Source organism: Thermobia domestica, chromosome 2 (assembly GCF_964235325.1).
Source record: "Thermobia domestica chromosome 2, izTheDome1.hap1.1, whole genome shotgun sequence".
Taxonomy (NCBI): Eukaryota; Metazoa; Arthropoda; class Insecta; order Zygentoma; family Lepismatidae; genus Thermobia; species Thermobia domestica.
Genome location: NC_137455.1, coordinates 286,667,234 through 286,689,014, shown reverse-complemented (window position 1 = coordinate 286,689,014; position 21,781 = coordinate 286,667,234). Strand labels below are relative to the sequence as shown.

At 37.3% G+C, this 21,781-nt stretch overlaps 1 protein-coding gene across 3 annotated transcripts in view; it reads right to left on the bottom strand.

Annotated features, from left to right (window-relative positions):
- The window catches only part of LOC145678540 (uncharacterized), a 137,965-nt gene that overhangs the window by 97,037 nt on the left and 19,147 nt on the right, over positions 1-21,781 (bottom strand). The window lies entirely within an intron of this gene.

Genomic DNA, 21,781 nt, shown 5'->3' with positions numbered 1-21,781 from the left:
TTCACACAGCCATAGAAGGAAAGATGGAAGTGAAGCGAGGAATAGGAAGAAGAAGAACACAGCTGATCGATAATTTGAAAGATAGGAGAAAATATTGAGAGTTAAAAGAGGAAGCTGAAGATCGACAAAAGTGGAAGAAACATTTACAGTCCCAAATCTAAAATTAGAAAAAAATCCTCATTAGTCCCAGGACCTACCGAAAGGCAGAATACTTAATAATAATAATAATAATAATAATAATAATAATAATAATAATAATAATAATAATAGAGACATGATGCTCACATAAATAATTTTTAGAACATTGGTTAGATAATGTTTTTAACGTGAATCTCGCTACGGACTTGTTATTTTCATAAGTGAGAAAATTTCTTCAAAGTGATACTAACTACCGAACATGGAAATAATGTACGATTCATTTTTTTTAGTTTTTAGTTCCTCCTATTGTTTTTTAGTTACTCGTATTTTTTATTTTGTAAAATTCTGGTAAACCCTCTTCATGGAATTTTTGTTTCGAGTTATATCGGGCTGAATTTATGTTAATTCTATGTGGAAACGAATTGCTCACTCCTTAATGTCAGTTCAGAAAGAAGCAGAATACAGGGGGAGCTAATCTTTGATAGGTCTGATATCGCGGAATCTTTCTTTGAATTCATTTTTCAAATGCTGAAGCTTCTTGGTATGCATCCTATACAAAGCAAGTGCCTTGTACTTGTTCCATACTTAACACCCCAGAGCTGCAACTTGTGTTCTAACGTTTTTATTTACGTAACGTTTGCAGTAATTATGTTTTCTCCTTGAAGTTTCAAATTAAAATATGACAAATATTTCGTAATATCAACTGCCATGAAAGAAACACATTGTAACCACAAAGAATCTGTCAGTAAGTTTGTGCTTTGTTCTTTGATTTGAAGAAAATTGCTAATTTCATCTCTCAAGTTCCAGGAACTTTTCAGACCCGTGGAGCACAGGATACCCAGCACACTTCTCTGCGATAGGGAAACCTAGAATATTTATGCAAAATCTTCCAAGAAAACAGCAAACTGTCGCTAGTTTAAGCCATATGAAGTTGATTTAAGAACATTGTCTATGTGAACTATCTTTGAACGTATCACAGTGACCCAAAGTAGATATACAGACCTGCATTGATCAAGTATGACATTTTATTTTATTAAGATAAGGAATTTATATGCTTTGGTTTATTCCGAGTTTAGGCATAAGTGAAAAGGAATTAAGAGCAAATAATGAAGAAACTAAGTCAATATACTGTATGTATGGATTGCAATAAGTAAATGAAAATCCCATGAGCTGATCAGTACGGGGCTGTATACCTACTTTTGGGCCACTATATATACACGAGTGCTTCTTTGTTGTTTTCTGGAAGTGAACCGAGGGTCACAAACAAATAATTCAAGGGCCACATGCAACTCACAAGTTTGAAATACTTGTTCTACAATTACGGGCTAATTCTGTTACCGAAAAAATGGCAGGTCATTTGTATTTGAAGTTTCATTGCGTTATTTTCAAATCACAAGTGTATTCTCAATTTTGAACTTCAAAGGACCAATGCTTTTCAGACAACTGATGTAGATCTACCAAAATTTAGTTTTTATTAAGTAAGGAATATTTTCAGAAGATATTAGTAGAATAAATTATTAACATTCCAGTTCATTTCAAAGGAGAAAGAAAAATAAATCCTCTATAAGTCAATGGACGAAAAAGATGACACACAACACGCAACATTATCCAACTTTCCCAAAATGGTTTAAAGTTCCATTATATGGACTGAAGTTGAGGATTTTGAAGACTTTGAGGCTCAATAAACCAATTATATACAGACTTGATGCCACAAAGAAAAAAACTATGTAGCGTACGTAAAATCGTAGGTTACATGCGTAAATCTTAGGGATAGGCGCGAGTCGAGTCAAATATAATTTTCTCGAGTTGAGTTTCGAGTCGAGTCACTGTTTTCAGGTCGAGTTTCAAGTCGAGTCGAGTTTGATAAATGGCTCGCTCGTTCAGCTCATTTTAACTCGTTTTGGTATCATGGCCTTATTAGACTAGAAAAGGAAAGCCATGAGAAATATAAGCAATAATGTGAAATACTTTTAGTGTTTCTCACGACTTTTCTTATTAAATCCGTGTTGATAGAGAGAAAGGCAGAAGGAAAACCATGAAGAGGACGACCAAGCATAGAATATCTAGATGCAGTTACGAAGATTTTTCTTAGACTTGGTTATCCTTCCTTCCTTTTTCATTATTATTTGGCCATGAAACAAACGCCTGAGACATATACAAGCCCTGTACGCAAAATTTTCAATCGACCAGTGAAAACGTCATCTTTCTAGAGCCTGTAGTTTCCGAGATCTCATTGTCGAAAGGATTGGCCACAAACATATAAACGTCCTCAACATATAGTTTCAAAGAACTTGAAAGGTGGAAGCACAATTCACATGCATTGATTTTAGAGAAGACTTATTAAAATACAAAGGCTTTAAGCACTAATTTTATATCATAAACGTTATGAAAAATATATAGTTAACTAATTTAGACTATTTAAAGTACAAATACTTAAAATGTGTGTCTCTGTTAAACGTTGAACTAGTATTGTCAACGAAACGAGAAATTTCTCGGCACGAGAAGAGACAAAACTTGAATTGACAAGTACATTTTCAAACACTAGTTCACCCAAGTTTTAGATCTCAAATACTGTTTTAATGTTACATGAGTCATGTATAAAAACTATAAATTGATAAAAATAATTGTACGAACGCGATGAATAATATTTATCAAGGTACTGAAACCTCAAAATACTATTACTTGGGTAAACTAGTATTGCCAACGAATCGAGAAACTTTTCGGTACGAAAAGAGAGAAGTCGCAAATCGACAAGTACATTTTTCAAATTCGAAATGAAACAGATACTCATAGGCAATACTAGTTCACTCAAGTTTTAGTCCTCAGACTCTGTTTTAATGTTACATGTGGTATATATAAAAACTTTAAATTGATATAGTAATTGCACGAACACGATGTATTTTCAAATTCAAGACAATACAGAAACATCCGAGATTTATGAGCAATACTAATTCACACACATCCGAGACTTATGAGCAATACTAGCTCACCCAAGTTTTTGATGAGGAAGATGTCCACATTAGACAAAATTTACAGAAAAACCGGAATATTAAGGAATGGTGGTGATCTGACCTAGAACACACAGTAAACAAAGAACAGGAATGAACATGAATTGTACCTCAAATGTTGTGTACGGATTCAGGTTCAATCACAGTTCCTGTGAAGTGAACTTTGTGGTGTACAAACATCGTGTGTGCGTGGGTAGCGTTTATGTTTCTATTCCATAGAATTTTTTTCTTAACTTCTTATTCAAAGATCCAGAAAATAGGTTATTTCTTATTTAAATGCTTCTTTCAACATTCCTAATCTATCTTTGTTTTTAAATTACGTTCACATTTTATGTTTTATCTAATAACTACAGAGATATAAAAGTAGAAACAAAATGTACAAATGAAGGGGGATTGAAAGATTTATTATGAAGATCTAAAGCTGAAACCTCAAAATACTATTACTAGGGTAAACTAGTATTGCCAACGAAACGAGAGAAACTTCTCGATACAAAAAGAGGCAAGTCTCAAATCGATAAGTACATTTTCAAATTCGAGATGATACAAAAACATTCGAGAATCATAAGTAACACTGTTTCACTCAAGTTTAGATCCCAAACACTGTTTTAATGTTACATGAGGCATATATATATATATATATATATATATATATATATATATATATATATATATATATATATATATATAAACTTTAAATTGATAAGGTAGTTATGCGAACACGATGAATTTTTTAATTCTATACGCTGATATCTCTCACCGAGAAAGGTCATATTTGTGGACGTATCTTTATTTCTCCGTTGGTCTTTACATGATGTACAAACCTATTACATTTTAGGTTTGAGGAGTGTGGTGGCTCAATGATAGAGGATTTACAACCAGTACTTCATTTTTCAAATGCTGAAGCTTCTTGGTATGCATCCTATAAAAAGCAAGTGCCTTGTAAATCCCTGAATATTATTAATTGGCTTCAAGAAGGAATAAAGATTCCCAGCTCTTTCTCCTGAAAGAAAAATGAAAACGAAAATTGATTTTTTAAAAATAAACCTATTTGCTGAATTCCTCTGGAACTTAATGGCGTTCCGTGTCTCAAACTTGTCAATCATTACACCTTCAGTTAATTACTCTTAAAAAAGAAAGATAAGGAGTTCAGAATTTGCTAGATTCATGTTTCTCCAGGACTGATGATGATGATGATGATGCTGTGTTAGGTGGTCAGTATAATAATAAGGGCGTCAACGTATCGCTCTTTCTTTCAGACCATTCTCATAGTTCGTGAAGAAAAGTTTATTACTTTTAGATTCATTTGCCAACGAATCGAGAAACTTTTCGGTACGAAAAGAGATAAGTCGCAAATCGACAAGTACATTTTTTCAAATTCGAAATGAAACAGGAACATCCGAGACTTGTAGTATTATCAACTAATGTGCCTGCAAACATATTATGATAAAAGGAAATGGCGACGTTATTAGGAAATGGCAACGTAGATTTACACTGAAGAGTGGAAATACGAAGAAATTCTGTTAGGTGGAATGTTAAACTAAAATATTTCATCTCTCTCTCTCTTTCTCTCTCTCTCTTACGAAGGGCATGATGTCTTAATGATTGCGAAAACTATCACTTAACACAATATGATGTTCTTATTCCGTAGCAAATACGAAAATTCAATTTAGAGGTACGTTCAAAAAAAGTTTGTGATAACTTGATCCAAGATCCAATATATTTTGAATCAAAAAGTTTATTATACGTCTTATATCTGGCCAACTACATAAAGTATAGACAGATCCAGATTATCACTTAACACACTATAACTTTATTCCCTTAAAAATACGAAAAGTCGATTTAGGAGGGGGCCATTCGAAAAATTTTGTGATCCCTGATTCAAGATCCAATAATTATATTTCATTCAAAAATTATCTTGTACGCCTTATGTCTGGAGAACAACATGCAGTGTATGATGTTGTTCATTATAAGCTTACTTGTTCGAAGATCGAACTAGGGACCGCATGCACTGGGTTGCGGAACATTGATGTACTACACTAAGTAGGCATCTGAAAGAATAAATCGTTGCTTTAATACTGACTCTACACATACACACAGGTTCATATGTTTCTTACGTTCGAAGCGTAAGAAAATATTTCAGTTTAACGTACCACGATTATGCCCATTATGCTGAGGGAGACGGGTGATTAAGACAAATGAATGAATGAATACTTAGTACTGTGAATACTTAGTAGAATGGGAATGTATGAGTAGACCATGAAAACTCACGGACACGATGTTGTTCATTATAAGTTTACTTGTTCGGAGGTCGAACTAGGGACTGCATGCACTTTGCCACAGTGCACGACAATTAGAAATAAAAAACTTTTAGTCTTTCCCGCTGGCCTGCATAACATCGTCGTCCTCTGTGAACGAATACAGGTTATTATAATCACACTTCTCAGAAACGAGATATCGTAGCCGCAAATGTTGACATTGCATTCATCTTCCTCTTTCACACATATGCACACATATACACATATACTTTCTCTCTCTCTTTCTTCATGCAATGTGATAAAACAAGGAATTAACATACAAACCTCTTCGTAGTCTTGCATTGTATGCTTGTCTTTTTTTTCACACTACAATGCAATCTGAAGATTGACTTCCAGACTATGTAATGCAACGGGAAGCCACATGAAAGAGCTATGTCTATCCGTCTAATTGACGGACTGAAATTTTGATGCTTTAGTGATTAGTGCAGGTGTCATACCAATAAAGCGAAAGGATTCTGATAACTTCCTGATAAAATCAGGGCATACATTTTGTACTTACATTTTCAAAACGAGACAAGACGACAAACGATTTTTGAGAATACTTCGAGAATCAACACTCAAAACAATAAGATCAAGAACTGGTTTCTTTGAAAACAATTCACCGTTCCAAAATAAATTCTGTCATCTCTTTAATTCTTTTCAAATTGAAATGATAGAAATTATTTCTGGTTTTAACACTGATTATCATAGAGCAAAATGGCAATATCGAGATCTGGTTTCTTTAAAAACAATTCATCGTTCCGAGAATAGCCTATGTCGTATCACCTCTCTTAAATCTTTTTCAAATTGCTATGCTAATCATAGAAATCATTTTTGGTTTTAACGTTAATCGCCATAAAGTAAAATCGATAACAAGAATTCAGTTCTGCAAGAATATATTTAATCTGATTTGATCTTTATTTTTCCGCTGGTCTTTACATGATGTACAAACCTATTATATTTTAGATTTGAGAAGTGTGGTGGTTTAGTGGTAGGTGATTTACACCCGGTGCTTTGGGTCTCTGATTTAATTACAGTTCGTGTCGTGTGGGCTTTCTGATAAATTCAAAAAATCTACAAACTCAATGTTGTTCACCGTAAATGTACGTTGTACTGTGATCGAACTAAAGACTGTCGCAATAGAGATAAATGTACAGCGTTTCCTTTAAAAGCATATTTAGGGCCCGGTTCGACTCTCGATGAGAAAGCATTGAATATTTTAAGACAATAAGTTAATTCGATCTTTTCTGTCATGAAACGAAAATCAATGCGAAGTGCTATATACGTAAAATTCTTTTTTTTCATACAAGGATTAGTTCAACCCTAAATCGTGAAGTACCAAATTCGATCCCAGCTCCCCAACCAAATTAGATTTTTCTGTACAGAATCTTTATATCGTAAGTTAACGAAACTACTCCCCCAAAATAATAATAATAATAATAATAATAATAATAATAATAAGATTCAAACGAGGAATTGAAATGATATAAGGAAGAAATTATTTCTGGTTTTAACACTGATTATCATAAATCTGATCCGATGTTTATTTTTCCGTTGGTCTTTACATAATGTACAAACCTATTATATTTTTAGGTTTGACGAGTATGATGGCTCAGTGGTAGAGGGTTTACATCCAGTTCTTTGGGTCCCTGATTCGATCACAGCTCACGCCGTGTGGACTTTCTGATAAATTCAAAAAATCTACAAACTCAATGTTGTTGACCGTAAACGTACGTTGTACTGTGATCGAACTAAAGACGTCGCAATAAAGATAAGTGTACATCGTTTCCTTAGTAAAAATAAGACGTCCGTACGGTTTCTTTTCAGAACAACCATTCTAAATGAAGTTTCTTAATTCCTAAAAGAGAAGTATCGGAATAACAACAACATTAGTATACTAATTTAAAAATCCTACCATATTTAAACGTATTGATCGATCACAAAATACAAGTTTTATGTGAAAATAATAAAAGTTTTCAATTTCACTATATTATTATTATTATTATTATTATTATTATTATTATTATTATTATTATTATTATTATCATTATTATTATTAAATGCACTAGAATTAGTATTACACTGTTCAGTATAAATGAAAAATATTTTCTGCTTCTTTATGAACAGAAGTTCACTTCATTGACACCCATCAACGGTAGAGTTCGTTTTCCGTCAAACTTGACTGAGTTTGTACACTATCAAATAAATCAGTCATAATTGAATCTCTGAGTTGTTTTGTTTGTAGTCTGAAAACAAGTGGAATCAAATGTACAAGTTTTCCCATTCTGTTAAAATTTCACTTAAATCCAAATACAAGGCCTTTATCAACACGATTCACTTGTTCAAATGTGCCACTTTTCAGTACAATACAAATTAATTTGGCTTTCATTAAATTAAGACCATATGCACCATTTAATATGACAAGGAGGAGGAACAACCATGTTTCGTCTTGTTTATATATGCCTTATATACTTACTATTATGATATCAGTTCAGTAAATTCAAGATCGTGCATGTTACGTCCAGATAAACTAATTCCTTTATATATTAAACATATATTTCCATTTTTCCAAATACGATGCTAATGCATCATTATCAATAAAATCCCTGGAGGTTATACATAATAGCACATACGTAAATTATTTGTATAAATACATATTGTTTTGATAACTTTAGAATATGTACATGTATTTTTTTACAGTTATATACAAAGAAAAAGTATGTAATGAAATTTTATTCAAATTTCACTTCAAATTGTACCATATTGAAAGTTAAGTTCCTTATTGCAACTTTTACTGGCATTTTTATGTATATCATCATTTGGAGCACTACGAAATACTTGCATAACAGAGCACTTTTCCTGTATTCGTTTAATAAACGCATATCCCTTCTTAAGGTAAAGAAATGGACAATTAGGAAACCATTTCGCATGTTCTATCCATGGAACATCGTTATCAGTCCAATCTTTTAATCCACCAGCAAAACAAATCAATTTTCTTCTTCTTTATGAAGAGACGTTTACGAAAAAAGTATGTAATGGAACTTTATTCAAATTTCACTTCAAATTGTACCATATTGAAAGGTAAGTTCCTTATTGCAACTTTTACTGGCATTTTTATGTATATCATCATTCGGAGCATTACGAAATACTTGCATATCAGAGCACTTTTCGTGTATTCGTTTAATAAACGCATATCCCTTCTTAAGGTAAAGAAATGGACAATTTGGAAACCATTTCGCATGTTCTATCCATGGAACATCGTTATCAGTCCAATCTTTTAATCCACCAGCACAATAGAAGCATATAGTTTGGTCTCTTTTGTTCCTGTAAAAAAAAACAGCATCACTTAATTGATCCGGACATTGTTTTGATGAAACAGGCCAATGTTCGAATGTTCTTAAACGCAATTCCTTTGTACAATACTGATTATATTAGGGGCAAAACATTTATATGCACTAATATATGGTAATTCTGGCATTTGTTGGAATGGTATCCTTTCAGATACAGAATTTGGTCGCAGTTCCATTCTTAATTTTCCACTATTCGTATTTTTCTAATCGTCTGCTTAAATGAAATCTTGCTTACGTTTCTATGTTCAATTATGTTCGAAATCTATGTAAGTCAATATTATAAAGTAACTTATGATTTACACAGCCATATTATTTCAGCAGCTGATCAACAGAGACTAATGACACTATGCATGCAGATATCTGTGCACATATGCATGATGGAGGAAGGGATGACGAAGAGGAAATAATGTTTCATCTTGTTTATACATGTACCATACACTCACGAAGGTCCACGATCCTTGGGGGTCCGAGTTCGATTCTCGGTGAGAAAGCATTCTTTTTCATGCAAGGATTAAGTCAACTATAAATCGTAAAGTACTGGTATTGTGTTCGATTCCTGTGAGAGATCTTTCAAAATGAAAACATATTTAGGGTCCGAGTTCGATTCTCGATGAAAAAGCATTCAATACTTTAAAACAAGTTAATTCGTTCCTCTGGGGAAATCGGCTACGATGATGTGCAAGTCAGTCGAAAATGTTTATACATGTCCCATACACTTACGAAGAACCGCGACCCTTGAGGGTCCGGGTTCGATTCTTGGTGAGAAAGCATTAAATATTTTAAATCATTAAGTTAATTCGATCGTTTCTGTCGTGAAAACGAAGTGCTATATACGTGAAATTCTTTTTTTCCATGTAAGGACTAGTTCAGCTCTAAAATCACGAAGTACCAATTCGATCCCAGCTCCCTACCAAAGTGGATTTTTGTATACAGAACCCTTTTATCGTAAGTTAACGAAGCTACAATCAAGGTTAGTTATCTGTTTCACTTTCACTCCTAAAATAATAATAATAATAATAATAATAATAGGGTTCAGGTTCGATTCTCGGTGAGAAAGCATTGAATATTTTTAAACATTAAGTTAATTCGTTCCTTTCTGTCGTGAAACGAAGTGCTATATACGTGAAATTCTTTTTTTCATACAAGGACTAGTTCAACCCTAAAATCATGAAGTACCAAATTCGATCCCAGCTCCCTACCAAAGTGGATTTTTGTGTATAGAACCTTTATATCGTAAGTTAGCAAAGCTACAATCAAGGACAGTCGTGAAGTACAGGTCTTGCGTTTTGATTCCGGTAAGAGAGCTTTCAAAATGAAAGCATATTTAGGGTTCAGGTTCGATTATCGGTGAGAAAGCATTGAATATTGTAAGACATTAAGTTAATTCGTTCCTTTCTGTCGTGAAACGAAGTGAAATTATTTTTTTTCATACAAGGACTAGGCCAACTCTAAAATCATGAAGTACCAAATTCGATGTCAGCTCCCTACCAAAGTGGATTTTTGTGTACAAAACCTTTATAACGTAAGTTAGCCAAGCTACATTCAAGGTTAGTTGTTTGCTTCACTTTCACCCCTCCAAAATAATAATAATAATAATGTGATGCTGCATTTCGGGGCAATAGGACCAAGGGGGCTAAATCGCTTATGCTCTTCGACCTCCCAGAAGGAACGGGCGGGGAAAGACGAAGACCAATGCTATTGAATGAGAAGCTTGCGTTCTTAGCTTCAATAGCTACCCAATGCTATTTCTGTCAAAGTACCCTAAGAAAGTTAAGGGAATATGATTCATATTTTTGGTCATATTTTATTTTATAATAATGATTATATCTTCATGATCTTTTTAGATAGCCAGCTGAAGTTTTGATCAGAGTGAAGCATTCTTTTTTTTCATGCAAGGATTAATTCAACTCTATTTCGTAAAGTACTGTCTTGCGTTTGATTCCGGTAAAAGAGCTTTCAAAATGAAAGCATATTTAGGGTCCGGGTTCGATTCTCGGTGAGAAAACATTGAATACTTTAAGACATTAAATTAATTCGTTCCTTTCTGTCGTGAAAACGAAGTGCTATATACGTGAAATTCTTTTTTTTTCATGCAAGGACTAGTTCAACTCTAAAATCGTGAAGTACCAAATTCGATCCCAGCTCCCCATCAAAGTTGATTTTTTGTGTACAGAACTTTTATATCGTAAGTTAGCGAAGCTACAATCAAGGTTAGTTATCTATTTCACTTTCACTCCCAAAATAATAATAATAATAATAATAATAATAATGTGAAGCTGTATTTTTTAAATTTATTTTTATGTTTGTTATTTACGTTTTAATACCACTTTGGTCCGGATTCGATTCTCGATGAAAGAGAGAGTGAGAGAGAAAGAGAGCATTGAACACTTGAGAGCATAATACGAAGTGCTATATACGTGAAATTATTTTTTTTTATGCAAGGATTAATTCAAGTCTAAATCGTGAAGTACTGGTCTTGTGTTCGATTTCGGTGAGAGAGCTTTCAAATGAAAGCATATTTAGGGTTCAGGTTCGAATCTCGGTGAGAAAACATTGAATATTTTAAGACATTAAGTTAATTCGTTCCTTTCTGTTGTGAAAAGAAGTGCTATATACGTGATTTTTTTCATGCTGGGACTAGATGGTAACAAAACGATTTTGTATGGGTATGAGTTTCGTTATGAGACTCATATATTGTTTCTAATCCCACGTTTTTAAAAAAAATCATGAAATATAATATTTAACTTAGCAACTAAGATCAATTTGATACAATCTGCTAAGAAGCTACGATCATTTGAATGTATCATTTATGCCTTCAGTTCATAACCTACAGACATTTCGTGGGAATAGGACGAAGGGGCTAAATCGCTTATGCTCTTCGACTTCCCAGAAGGAACGGGGCGGGGAAAGACGAAGACCAATGCTATGCAAAATAGCTTTTCAATACATAACGAAAAGACGAAAATCAATCAATCAATTGGGAAGCTTCGATCGTGCCAACTGAAAGGACTCTGATGAAGACCCGATAGCCGTCCAAGAGTATGAGCATCCAAGACTATGAGCATAGCAACAGCTGGTTCCCACAAACCAACATTTTCCCACGGGGCTCCTGTGGTAGCACTAAGAGGCTATGAGCATAACAACTAAAGGCTTGTTGAAACTTGCCTCCGAATTCTAGGAAAACATATTCGGCTTTCCAGGAGGAGCAGGGGGCGGCGGGGGCTCAAATAACTAAACAATATAAGATGAGGAGACGAAAAAAGTCATGTTTCATCTTGTTTTTACATCTGGTAGGCGTCCAAGAGTATACTTCCTTATTCTAGCATAGCAACATACTGGTTTAGGCCTGTGTAGGGCCAAAATTTTCCCACGCGTATGAACAGGGGGATCTGTTATCAGAAGGGAACCGTCTTGGTAAAAGAAGAACGTCAATATAACCTTTCCTGCACTTCTGTAGATAGCCTTTGATTTTTTTATGGTGACCCCGGTTGCTTCGACTAGAGACTGTCGTTTGTGTTCTGGTTCGAACTGATGACACCAAGATTCATCTCCAGCCACCGCTCGTGCCAGGAACTCATTTCTTTCTCTAACATAGCGCTGCAGATGAACAAGAGAGTGCCAACAAAACTCACGCCAAAAACACGTTAGCGAAAAGAAACTGAGGTTGGAATGAAGCCCCTTCTTACAGGCGCTGCCGCACCTTAAAGCTGATTGTCACTTAGAACTGTCGTGCGACTGTGATGAAAGTGACCCAAGGCTGGGAGCAACAGTTCTCACAGCCTATGTCGAAATCATTTCGCCCCGAATTGCATGATAGGGACATACGGTGTTGGTTGCACAGGTGAAACTGTTGCTAAGGAACCATAAACCTTTAGCACGACGCACAGTGGGACGAAATGTCGAAAACGTGGACAAAAGTCCAAAAATTAAAGGTTCGATTTAGTGATTTTTATCTTTTGGGTTGGCTAGAGTATTGTTGGCACTACTGAAATCCGGCAATGGGATCGGTCAGCTGTTGTTTGTTGAAGGGACGCAGCAGGTCAAATGTGGAGTTCGTTTATTAGTGGCGCGTTAGGATATATCCACGAACAATAAAGTGCATGTTCAAACGTGGATACAAGTTTGCAGTCAACACTGATTCCAAATATTGAAAATGGAGGGTGTTCAGCAAGGTACGTACTGAATTATAAATGCATAGTCACTTGTTATATGATGTATAAACCATTGTTATTTGAATTAAGAATTATATTGAAAAATAATTTTAAAAAATCATATAATTTAGTTGAAAGCAAGAGATAAGTTAAAAGTTCCACGGAGTTCCACTCAGTTACCCTTTTTTTTCTAAGCTAGGCTATATTAACTTCAAGATAAAACGACAAACTCCTTCTACTAGCTTCTATTCCGTCAATGAACAACAGATGGAGACACGGCTGCAATATTTCAATTTTTCATATCTATATTTAAAAGTGCAGGAAAATTCTTAATAGTGTTCAATTTGGACGAAACTTGGTTTTGTATAGTAATTGACCTTGCTGATTACGAATATGATGTCAAAATTTGAAAATTCTAAATGTTGAGTCCAATATGAAGTAAATTGCAAAATTGATATACAGAAGTAGAAATTTTTGGTGAATAATTACGCGATATTTTATTCCGTTTTCTAATGCTATTGATTGTATGTTATGATATGATGTTGAAAGCTTCATTTTCTTTTCAATTTCTGCTAGTGACACTAATACCATGCAGTATTCCAGAAAAGAAATCTTTTTGGAAATAAAGCAGCATTTAAAGTGCGACATCATCGTCATAGTTGAGAATCTGGAAAAGTCTCTAAGTGAAAAGAGTGGGCATCCTGTTAAAATACCGGAAACCATGAAGTCGACTATTAAAGTGTTATGTACCAAACTAAAGACTAAATTTTGTGAGGCGAAGGGCCGGGAAGATTATTTCTTAACGAAAAACGAATCATGGCTGAATGCTAAGCTAGACTTCTCTGTGACCAAGACGACTGAAAAGCGTAAAGCAACTGGACGACCACCAGCAGAATTTGATAAGATTTCAGATAAATCTAAACGCAGAAGGACGGAAGATATTCGTGCAAATTATTAGATATATAACTCATTTTCTAATTTTTGTCGTATTGTATCAACTATTTATCCTTTTGAATTTTGAACATTCCCTGTACGATTCATCATCACCTCACTTATCAACATATAAACACAAGTTTCGGACTTGATTATTAATTCTTTTTTTAAAATTTTGACCGGCATATTGCATCCACCGTTTTGAATTCCCCAATTGTAAAATAAAATTCATAATCTGCATGCTCAAAAGCATGTAAATACAAATTTTGGACTTATTGATTTGACTTTTTTGAATGTTTCCCGCCATATCAAATCCGCCATCTCGAATTTTGAAATTTGAACACCAAATTCGAAATCAGCATGCTTGGAAACATATATTTACACGTATTGGACTTATTTACACGATTTTTTCAAAAATGATGTCCGCCATATTGGTTCCGCCATTTTGAATTTTGCAATTTTGACATCATATTCGTAATCAGCACGGCCAGTTACTATAAAAAGCCAAGTTTCGTCCAAATTGCACAATAATTAGACTTTTGTCCATGTTTTCGACATTTCGTCCCACTGTGCGACGCCTATGTTGACGCGAACATGTAATATGGACCGCTGATGTCTGGAAACGTGTGATATTATTGGATGAGTCTTCGCTCATTATATTCAAATCACGACCGTGTTTGTGGCCAGACACCCAGAGAAGCGTATGATATGAAGTGTTTCCGCCCAACCATGAAACACGGTGAAGACTCATGTGGGAGGCAATATCTTGGTTCTCATGGGGTTCTATGTTGATGCTTACCGGTCGCGCCCTTACTGTGATTATGATCCGATTTTAGGGGACCGTTTGTATCCTATACGTGGGATGGTGTTTCCGGTCAATTATGCCATACTCCAGGATGCTAATGCACCCATTCACACAGCTAAAGCTGTTGTGTTGTGATTTGAAGAACATATAGATGAAATTCAACACTACCTCTGGCCCGCCGAGTAATGGACTTATACATGATTGAACATCTATGGTCTGTTTTCGAGACACGAATCCGACGTAGACAGAATTGCATGCAGAATGATGCAGTATTCCACTCTTACTAATCACCTCATCTATGATTCCACTAAATCGCATCATAGCTGTTGTAAGGGCGAAAGGTAGTGCAGCCCTATATCTAGTAAGTTACACTTTTCTTCAGGTGTTCCATGGATTGATGCGTATCTGTATATCAGCATTCCTTTGTCGTCACACGCGTACACAACTTCAAGACGGGAGACCTGAGTTCAATTCCCGATGAGCTCATGTGGTTCTAATTCCATGTTAAGTAGAGGTGCATGTCTCATATTGAATAGATGCTGAAAGGGACATTATGCCCTGATCCATCCAACCAAATAACAGTAAATATTATTCCTCAAATATAAAAGCATATGTACTAACCCAGGGTGACCAATTTCTAAATCAGACGCACTTGCCAATCCAAAAATGATGGTATGTCTTGTGTACAAATTATGAGAGGTCTCCCCCACGGCCTTTGGTTTGAGAAAGAAAAAGATTGTATCAGGCCATACAATTTCAAAACCAGACAATTAGATTCAGGATAATCAATTTTGAACTGGACAATTCATATAGGATGTTAAAAAATATCTTAAGACTGCACGCTTGTGTAACGCTCTCTCTGTACTGAAGTACCAGTTGTCGATTGCAGTGATAACGGTATCTCATGCAAATATATTTTTTTTAAAAAAAATATTTTACTTATTTTGTTATTTATTTATTTATCACTGACATCATGATGTGATTGGTTGATCTCTTCTAGGCAATGGGCTATACCCCAGCTGTTCTAGTTTCAAACAGCCAGGGCCGGCCTTAAGCCGATTGCTCACAATCGGGCTCCGCGCCTAAGGGGACCCCGCGCTAATGCCGTTTACTCTACTGTCCAGTCTAATCTTTTCTCCAGTGCCGTTTTAACAGCATATTAGGCCCCAAAGCAAACACGTGTATTGTGGTCCCTATGACTAAATTTGGCTCCACGTCTGGTGCATGGGATTCCTGGTTTCATTCCAGCTCGCGCCAAGTGAACTGTGTGGTTGGCAAACACAGTGTGCACGGGTTTCCTACGGTTCTCCCATTTCCTTCCACTTCCTCCATTCCACCAGTTCATTCATTTCTCATCACTACCGTCTTCTTTAGCCTAACCGGCATAACGTGGGACGTAAAACTTAGACCCCTAAAATTTTCAAAATCAACTCAACTCAATCGTAAAATATTTGGCTGTGTAATGAAAATCTTGACATTTAAATAGGTATTTCACTTTATTCATAAAGTTAGCCATTAGTAGGTCATCGATGTTGTGCAAGTAAAATTGGCATATTTAATCTATGAAAATTCTTTAATGTTTTCCATTATTATTCGTTTACAATTAACATCACCTCATTCAGCCTGTTTGACATAAAATATTGCGTTAAATTACTATTACTTTCAAGAGACGACAGGAAAGAAGAAAATATGGGATTGCGAAAAATAAACAGAATTTGAGATTTTAATAGATATTCACCTTTCATGGACCCTACATGTGGAAAATGTGACACTTAAATTTTTGTCTTTCTGTTCGTCTCATGAAACATATTCGCTCCCATATCGTTCAAGGGACCAGCACAAATACACTTTATGATTTTCATAAGATTCCCTAATGCATTTTTTAAAAATGGCCCTACGCGAAAACTATATTTATTTTACTTATGGATGAATACGAAAACTTCAGATTTTCTCAAAAATAGTTATAATGATTCTGCTTAAATTACGTGGATCATAACAACCTTATACCGTGATATGACTCACTTTTCTGGAACAACTCTAGGAAGAGTAGTTTATTCTTAGAAATGTGAGTACTTTTTTAACGAGTTTTTCAGGAACGACTCAGGCGATTTCGTTCATATTTCATGAATATTTCATTGATAATCTTTCAATATGCAATAAGTTATTTGTTGTGAAGAAAGTCAACAAGGAATAGTTATGTCTAGTGTTAGCAAATTACTCTACGGGATGAATGTTTTCGTAATTAAAGTATAATGTAACTTTATTTATAATTCATAAAAACATGTTTCATCACTAACTTGACAATATGACATAACTCGTTTCTCTTGAGAAAATCCAGATTATTCTTGAGGTGACTTTCTTGGGCAATTATCTCAAGAAGATCTCTGTTGATTTTGTTCATAGTCCATAATAAACGTTCATAGTTCATAATAAACAGGATCAATGATATTCAATCCTGTTTATTCTTGTTTTAACTGTCAACTCATGCAGGAAACAGTTAAAACAAGAATAAACAGGACTGAATATCATCGATATAGCAAGCAAGAAAAGCAATTAGTACTTACGGACATTTTGTTAAGTATGCGTTTTGATTTTCCTCGCCTTATGCTTATAGTGGCATTGTTGACCAGTGCTGCTGTGGGTGTGGTAAGACAATGAGTCACAACTAGAGGAAAGAAATGAGCTTGAGAACCTTGACGGGACTAACCACTCATCCTACTTTATTTTACTTCACAACAACGAATTTCCAGTTGAATCTGTGAACAAAACACCTTCTGGAATATGACGTCATTCCTTAATACTTTGACACCTTTCTGCTCAAAAACACAAAACGCGCTTTTTTATGTGTAATGGTAAACTAAAAGAATAATTATTCCCAAAATTTCAATTTTTTTAATACAGGCCCATTGGAGATAACGGACAGTGAAATGTGTCAAATTGGCATAATTCCCCAAATTTACGTTTTTTTCTAGGCCTTTAGGAGTAGCTACAGGTCTGCAAATTTTTGTGTATAAACTTATGACCCCAGACTACATGCACACACAAATTCAGACTTCTATATCAGTTGTTTCCTCTTCCCAAACATATCTTCAATGTCCAAATCTGTTGTGACTGTAGGTCCTGATTTCACCCCTTTCAAGTGGTTTTAGGCAAAAATGTTAAGAGGACAAAGTTTTTAGCTCTGTACAAGTTGGAGACGTCCAGCAATTTTCATTTTGGTAGGACAAATACATGCTGAGATATTCAAAACAATGTAAACGCCTAAAATCGAGAAAACGGAAAATGGCGGCAGCCGCTGCGTCGCGATGCGATGTTGTAAAAAATGATTAACTGTGGTTTTGAAGTACTCTCATATGGACTCAACATTTCTGAACAAATTAGATATTTTAAAAAGGTTGAGCGCCAATTTTCCTTTTTTCTCGATCACTTAGCATGGATTGACCATAGAACATTTTAGTCGTTAAACATTATTCTGAAAACCTTACAAACAATTCGCTGAAAGTAGAAAACCACGCGCGTCTACAAAAATTGCCATTTTTTCCCTAGCAGAAAATAGAATGACTGATTTTCTTCGGTTTGTGGTAAATCTTCATGCTATTTTTTAAACATCAAAATTATATTTCAAATTTTGCATGCTGTACAGATGAAAAGGCTAAAAAAAACTTTTTTGAAAAAAAAAGCTGGGATTTTTTTTTACATGCCTATCCCGTCGCCAGATGTATAGAAGACATCTGGCGGATCTATGGTTACCACACAGAGATCTTACCGGTGTTGGGGGGTGAGTCGAAGAAAGTGCTCCCTTATCCGACTCCGACACGTTGAATCGGCCACCCTGAAAGTAGCGTCATATTCACGCACCTGAATAACAGAACCGGACAGCGCGGATATGGTAATACGCTTAAGAGTCTCGTGTCTTGAGGCGCCAGCCGACCATATACCTCTCCACGAGATAGTGCATGTTGTCACCTGGGGCCAGTGGCCTGAAAGGTCTCTTACGTACTCCCGGACTTAAAGGTTCCTTGAGTATTTGAGGCGCTTAAGGTGGTGAGCTGGGTCCAGGCTAGTGGCTGCGGAGACAACTTGCACATCAGTAAGTGTCGCTTGAGATGGAGTATAAGCGACAATATTAGGCTTTCTTAATCCCTCTGAGGTTTGAATCCAGGGTTCCCTAACCACCATCCATCCCTGTTCCTTAAGATCCTCGTACAGTACACAACAGATGACGTCGTGGCGCTTGATTCGAATTCCGCGAGTCCTGCCACAATTCTGGATGATATGGGCTGCTATTTCACTGATTCTACAGTTGACCCGGCAGTCAGTGGACATTCCATATCTCCTGGACCCACGCGAAGTTTGAATCCTACTCGGTAAACAGTTGACCCTCGTGTGAAGAAAATCCACGCAGTCTCTACCGGCAAGATTTAATGCTCCACTCAAAGTGAGGGGAGCAGATGACGCAGGAGCTTGGGAACATTCCCGGAGCTCATAACCGTCGGTAGAGTCATGCAGCTTAAGGGCCATCTGTTTTCGAACTGCACGAGTATCCCTCACGCCCTGGCCCATAGCCTCAACTCGGCCACGTGCCCATTGAACCTCCCTCTGGATAGATGGAGAGAGGAAGGCACCACGGAAAATCTCGAGTTGTGAGTTCTGGAGCTTGCTGAATCGCCTTAGTTTAAGCACAGGGATGGTATACCTCAAGGAGAGAATACCAAGTTCAATCTCTTATCGGAGCATGGAAGAAGGCCTTGGAGACATCATGAGGCAGACGAAGCCATTGGCGCACCGCAGCACGCATTTGTCAATCAAGTGCTTCAAGGCAGCCCAACGCCACTGCTTGGTAGACCCTAGGCAGTAGGAACTGGACCAACAACAGGATTCGAAGCTTGGGTTTCAGTGGCGCTTTCCGAAGGCGTTTAAGATGAAGCGCCAAAGAAGCCTTGGTCGTCTGGCGTCCCCTAAATGTAAATTGTATTCCCAGATATCGCCAGTAGAAGATAACTCCGGTCTGGGGAAGAGGATCGGATCCCACATGAAACTGTGACTCCATCTTTATCTTCATCTTCTTCCCCTTTCCGTCTGGCACTAACGAGAGTACGGAGCTCTTCTTAAAACTGAGCTCAAAGCCATTCTTCCGTAGCACCTCCGACTGCGGTGTCAAGCAGAGCTGCATGCCCGGTGCAGTAGATGAAATAAGCACCAGATCATCCGCAAAGGCTAGGGAATTGACCCTTGCGGATGCACTGAGATCAAAACCGACCTCGGAAGGCAAAGCACGCAGCACACTGCCGATCACCAGATTGAACAACAGTGGAGAGAGGGGGTCACCTTGCCGTACACTTCGATTTACCAGCACAGTTTCTGAGGCCTCCCCAAGCTCCAAAATGGTTTCAGAGTTGGGGTATAGCGCATCGATGTAATCCACAAAAGGAAGCGGAGAGATAATGCCTTCAATAGCGGCAAGATGGCATACTTCGACACAGAGTCAAAGACCTTGCAGACGTCGAGTGTGGTACGCTGACATTGCCGTAGACGCTTGTTTGCAGTAGAAATCACTGCGTCCAGGACTGAGACATTCTCCAGGATGCCATCCACAGGCAAAAATGCCCGTTGCCGACTGTCGAATACAGGGTGTTTGACTAGCCGGGCTGCTAATATCTTATAAAACTGCCTGGTAATAATAACAAACCCGACGGAAATTGGTCTGTAATCGGACGGCGCCAAAGGTCGCTCTGTCTTCGGAATGAAGACCGTCCACGACAATCGTAGGTGATCGAGCAAGGTGTCAACCAAGAGGAACAGATTGTACAACTTCAGGTGGAGTCGGGCTGGATTTCTAAAAGCTCATTCACAGTCAAACCGTCGAGTCCAGGCCCAGTATCACATCTAAGCCGAGCTCCGGTAACTTCCTCGCCAGTTACAGGAGCCCACAAATGGCTCAGAAAGGGGCTCTCGCAAAGAATCGGCTCTTCAGGATAAGGAATCGATTCCTTACCGAAAAGACCGCACCAAAACCCCTCATGGCGTACGGAGATGGACGCCTTCAGAGGTCTTCTGGGCCGTCTAACACCTCCTTGGCGGCCAGGTGTCTTCGCCCCTTCAAGAGCTTCTGAACACGGGCTTACTCGTGCCTGCGTGTCCTCTTCTTGGACAGGACTTGGTCGGTAGAGTTGTCACCGCAGCCAATGTTCGACGGAGGCCTGGGCAACCAAAAATTGGCTGTAAGATACGAGGAAAGTCTAGGCAGGACTTCCTCATCGCCCAGGGCCGAATCTATGATGGCATTGAGTCGACGCTCTTGATAGTTCTCTACATCGGGCTGCTGTGCCTGGGTATACTGCCTAAGCAACCTTCTCAGCTTCCCCTTGATCACTTCCCTCCAACCAAGAGAATCCCGCACCGAACGGGGTGGAGGTGCTGGAGAACAAGAGGAGGGAAAGGAGAACCGGATGTAGGCACCATCATCGCCAGAAACGACTTCAGCCCCAGAAGGGGCTGGAGATGGCTTAGGTGTGGTATCAGGGCCCAGCTGGGAAGCCTCGATAGGTTCCTCCAAGACAGCGAGTAAACCTGTGAAATCAGGCACCTCTATCTGGAGCGGGGCTCCTCGCTCATCTCGGGACGGGTTGCTTCAGGGGTCGTTGTGAGCATCTCGCGGACAAGCCGTTGATAGGCCTGTGGCTTGTGATGGCTCTTGATGGATTCGAACAGAAAAAAAAAGCTGGGAAATTTTAGGCTTTTTAAAATACTAGCGTCAATTACCCGCTTCACTGGGTTAAAATAAGAAAAAATACTAATATGTTCTGTTTACTATTACTGAAGCGCCCATTGATAGACGATGATTTTTGTCTTAAAAATTAAATATTACCATTGTAAGCTCAATTTGCATTTAAATGGCATCGGACGTGACATTATTTATCTCAGCGACTCCGAAAGCAATTGATTGACACTAACCCAAGTGGTAGAACTTTGGCTTTGTATTCGGGAGGTCGCGGGTTCGATTCCCACTGCCGACCATCCTGACTTGGTTTTTCCTGTCCTACCAGGCAAATGCCGGGATGGTACCCACTAAACACGCCCTGGCCGATATCTTCCCAAATCC